We start from the raw sequence: 5,241 nt of genomic DNA, 5'->3' as shown, positions 1-5,241 counted from the left end.
GTTTCCTGCGGGAGTAACTAAATGTATGCATACATTTGGCTTCTGCACTATAGCCGGGTCCACACGATGTCCCCTTTCCCTCTGGAGGCCTTGGCCTTTGACGCCTGCAAAAAGGCCAGGGTGTAAGTCTATTTGCTGGTTTCTCTCGGGCAGCTGTGGCTTTATCTCTGAGAGGCCACCTCCCCAGAGCCACTTGTTTTCATGCGAATAATTTCCTTATAAATTCCACTTTATAATTTCTTGGAAATTGTATTTAAAAAATTTTTATTTTAGAAAGAGAGAGAGAGAGAGAGCACACAAGTGGGGGAGAGGGATAGAAGGAGGGAGAGGAAGGGAGACAGAGAGAGAATGAGAATGGGAGAGAGAATCTCATGCAGGCTCCACACTCAGCATGGAGCCTCATGCAGGGCTCGATCCCACGACCCTGGGATCATGACCTGAGCTGAAATCAAGAGTCAGATGTTCAACCAATGGAGCTGCCCAGGCACCCCTAGATTTTTGAAAGTATTAGCTTTGATCTGTACATGGAATCTGCCGCTAACTTTTGTGTGTGTGTGTTTATTTTTATTTATTTTATTTTATTTTTTACAAATAGTTTATTGTCAAGTTGGTTTCCATATAACACCCAGTGCTCGTCCCCACAAGTGCCCTCCTCCATGCCCATCACCCCCTCCCCTCCCACACCCATCAGTCTTCAGTTTGTTCTCAGCATCCAAGAGTCTCTCATGGTTTGCCTCTCTCCCTCTCCCCCACTATTTTCCTCCTTCTTCTCCCCCACGGTCCTCCGTTAAGTTCCTCTTAATCCTCCTATATGTGCAAACATATGGTATTTGTCCTCTGCCTGACTTATTTCGCTCAGCATAACACCCTAAGGTCCATCCATGTTGCTACACATGGCCAGATTTCATTCTTTCTCATTGCCATGGAGTATTCCATCGTATAGATAAACCACATCTTCTTGATCCATTCGTCCGTTGATGGACACTTAGGCTCTTTCCATGTGATGCCGCTAACTTTTGAAATTCCTCCTGGGTGTATCCCCTTCTCTATTCCTAATGGTATATATTTGCTGTTATTCTCTTTTCTTTCTGATATTGATTTTTATTATTTAAAAATAATTTTTTAAGTTTATTTATTTTGAGAGNTCAGCACAGAGCCCGACGCGGGGCTCGAACCCACGAACCGCGAGATCATGACCTAAGCGAACGTCGGACGCTTAACCAACTAAGCCACCCAGGCGCCCCTAGATTGGTTTTTAGAAGCCGACTTTTTAGTGTACAAAACTTTAAAACATATATAACATCAAATTGATTTTTTAACCATTTTAAGTGTCCAGTTCAGTGACATTAAGTATGTTCACATTGCTGGCCAATCATTCCCACTGTCCGTCTCCAGAACTTTTTTCATCTTGCACAACTGGACGTCTGTCCCCGCTGGGCCACGGCTCCCCATTCCGTCCTTCCCCTCAGCCTCTGGTACTTGCCATTCTCCTTACCGTTGGCATTAAGTGAACAACTCTAGGTACCACACACACGTGGAATCACACACTATTTGCCCTTTTGGGTCTCGCTTCTTCCACTTAGCATCGTGTCTTCGAGGTTTATCCGTGCTGTAGCAGGCATCAGGATTTTTCTTCTTGGGGCGCCTGGGGGGCTCCGTCGGTGAAGCATCCACCTTCAGCTCAGGTCATGATCTCACGGTTTGTGGGTTCGAGCCCCACATCGAGCTCTGTGCTGACAACTCAGAGCCTGGAGCCTGTTTCAGATTTTGTGTCTCCCTCTCTCTCTGACCCTCCCCTGCTCACACTGTCTCTCTCTCAAAATAAACATAAAAAACATAATTTTCCTTCTTAAGATTGAATAATATTCCCTTGGAGGGATACACCACATTTTGCTTATGCCCTCCCCCATCCCTGGCCCCCAAAGTTTGTTTCCACCTCTTGGCTACTGTGAATAATGCTATGAACATGAACATATAGAAGCTGATTTTTGAAGCCTTTTGGGGGGGGAGGGACAAGGTCTCCCCTACTGGTTCCTTGCTGGGGAAAATCGGGATTAGGGGAACCACGCGTTGGCAAAGACCTTATTATCTCTTCCACAGGTGAGATGAAACTCAGAGAGGGCTAACAAGATGTCTGAAGTCACACAGCCGGGGAGCGGAGGAGTCGGCGTTCAAAGCCAGAATGGCCGCACGAAGCATGGCTTCCAGGACCTCTGCCATGCTCGTCCACCCTTTCCTGAGGCCGGTGAGCCCGGCCAGCACTTGCGGGGTGACGGGCCTTCAGCGGCCCCAAGCAATCCTGAGGACAGCTGCTCCTCGGCGCCGGGCGAGAACGGGCCGCGGGAGTCTGAAACCCATTTGGTTCATTACCGATGAAAAGCAGATGTGATTTTAAGTGTCGCGCTTCAGCTGCGGGTGCCGGATGGAGCCCAAGCCCTCGTGAGCAGTCACACCGAATAAAACATATTATTTAGGAGTGATTGGAAGGCAGACAAGCTGAAAACATTGCGCACGGAAAGGCTGCCGTTATGAGCAGCAAAATCGCTTTCCCCGGCTCATACGTGGATTCACATTTAGGGCAATTTCCCTCGTGGGAGCGCAGCTCCGGGAGCGGGCTGGGGCTGGTGGGCAAGCGATTTCCCAGCCGAGTGACTTCCAGCCCCAGCACAGAGCACGGGACTTGGCGGGGCCTGGCTCCCTGGCTCTGCCCGCGGGGATGTTAGCCCAGTCCCTCGGTGCTGGAGGGTCATCTCCCCAGTTTCCGTTGGGACGAGAAGGGGGGGCAAAACCTTGACCCCATGTGTTGGTTGAGCCCAGGAGTGGCCACGCAGGATCCTGCAGCTCAGAGAGGTCAAGGGGCGGATCCAAATCACACAGCTTCTCCAAGGCGCTCCTGAATGTCAGGAAGGCGGGGCTGGCCAGCAGGTGCAGTCCCCTGTGGCGCTGGGCGGAGCAGAGGGAGGAGGTAGTGGAGCACTGCCCGGGTTATGGTACGTGGCTTAGAGGGCCTCAGGCTCTCAGGCAAATGCTAGGAGGCCTCCATAGGCCCTGGGAACTCTGAGCCACCCGCAGACACAGGGACATAAGGTGTCTGGCCTGGATTTAGGAGCACCCGGGATGTACCAGGCCCTCGGAGCTCACACTCTGGCTGGAGGCGGCTGTGCGTCGAGGATCAGCCGTTCACCGAGGCTTATTAAGCATAAGCAGCGAGCTGAGCACTTTGGGAGAGAGTCATCCATCTATTTCCTGAGAGCCTGAGCAGGGAGAGCTTGTATTCCTAAGAGCAGACGCACCGTTTTAACGCATAACCCCACGACGGGAGCTCATCCTGCTTACATCACAGGCCACGTGAGATGGGGTGTCAGGTGGGGGGGCTCTGCCCAGGCGGGCCCAGGAGGTGTGGGGAGTCCCTTCCTGCTGCAGCCCCGTGGCTTGAACTCAGGCACGCGGTGCCCGCAGAGGAGCTGGGGGTTCCTGGGAGAAAGGAAACCGGTTCGGTGGAAGCAGCCAGTATTCTCCACAGGGAGGAACCATCAATATTTGGATTTGGCCTTGAGGAGACCGAAGTGCAGAGGGGTCTGGGAGCCTAGTCGGGAGGCGGAGGTGCTGTGATCCGGCTGTGCGCGCTCTGACTCCAGAGAGGATGGCCTTAACCACCAGCCCACGCTGCCTTTCCGGAAGTGGGTGCTAAACTAACAGCGTGGCCCTTGTGTGTACGTGTGTGTTGAGAGTGAGGACGGCCCCCACGCTTCTTGGGGTTTCGCCCCCTGACTGCCTGCGACCAGCTGTGTGACTTTGGGCAGGTCATGTAAACTCTCTGTGCCTAAGTTCCTGGAGGAAGACCCTGGCCTTTCCTAGGTCCTTCCCTGCTCTCTCCCGCGGGGCTGCCGGGCCGGAGGAGGGAGGCAGGACCACACAACAATCAAGCCGCCCACATGCTCACACGGGGAATGTGGGTGGAGCAGGGAGGAAGAGAGGAGACTGAGAAGCTGGTCCTGGCCGCCATCTTGTCCTTCCGTCCACGGTGATGCTCATTTGGTGATGACGGTCCCCGGGTGCCTCTGCTCTCCCAGAGGGGTGAGGGGTGCCCCACAGTGGACACAGTGTCACTCAGCTCCCTCATTGTTAAAAAAAAGCTTATTTATTTTGAGAGAGAGAGAGAGAGCATGCCTGTAGGGGAAGGGGAGAGGGCGAGAGAATCCCAAGCAGGCTCTGTGCTGACAGCTGGGGCCTGATCCCACGAACCAGGAGATCGTGACCAAGAGTCATGACATTTTCAGCCAAAAACAAGAGTCGGACCCTTAACCGACCGAGCCACCTGGGCACCCCTCAGCTCCCTCATTTAAACTGCATTCCATATACAAGGTGCTCCGTGAGGGGCAGCAGGGGAGGAGCGGAGGCATCGGGAAGGACAGACCCTATTGTGGGCCCCAGAACCCACTGGCCAGGCCCCTGGGGTGTGTGGGANGGAAAGGAGAGGAAAGGAGAGGAAGGGAGAGGAAGGGAGAGGAAGGGAACCTCTTGTGTCTTGGCCGCTTCGGGCTTTGCCTGTAACCAGGGTGAGCGTGTGACAAAGCCCATCTCATCCCTCCCCTTCCTGCCCTCCCCCCCAGTCCCTACTGTGTCCCGGATCTGCAAGATCTGCCCTGCCACTCCAGCCCCACACCCTCGGGCGCCGAGCAGCCACCCGGCTGTAGGACACGACACGCACGCCTCAGCACCACCGTTTCCCGTGTCCACACGTAGTTGTTTGCTGCGGCCCCTGTAACAGGGCACCACATGCTGAGCGGCTTAAACCACAGAAGTTCCTTGTCCCACACGGTTCTGGAGTCTGTGGTCAGGTCCCTGCTGAAGGCCCGGAGGCCCTGTTCANTCCGAACATCAGCCCTTGTTCTTGCCTGTTCCCTCAGCCTGGAACTCCCTTCCCCAAGTTGTCCGGGAAGCAAGCGAGCGTCCCCTGGCTTCCAGAAGTCAGCTCAAGCACGGCGCCTTGGCCCAGGCCTCACAGGAGCCGGGCTAACGGTGACCCTGCGTCCGCCGCGCCCCTGTCCGCGCGCAGCCGCCGGCCAGCACGCCAAACGCTCGACGCCCATCTCTCTGCCCCCTTGTCTCCCCGACTTCACCAGACTGTCATCTCCTCAAGGGCACGGGTTGTGCCCTTTGCATCACTTGCAGGCTCCCAGCGGCTCAGGGTGGGGCGCACCTGCTGGGGGGCTTGGGGGGCGGGGGAGGAGCGGAGCT

Source organism: Crocuta crocuta, unplaced genomic scaffold (genome assembly GCF_008692635.1).
Source record: "Crocuta crocuta isolate KB4526 unplaced genomic scaffold, BGI_CrCroc_1.0 scaffold35, whole genome shotgun sequence".
NCBI lineage: Eukaryota > Metazoa > Chordata > Mammalia > Carnivora > Hyaenidae > Crocuta > Crocuta crocuta.
Note: the sequence above shows the minus strand (reverse complement) of the source record.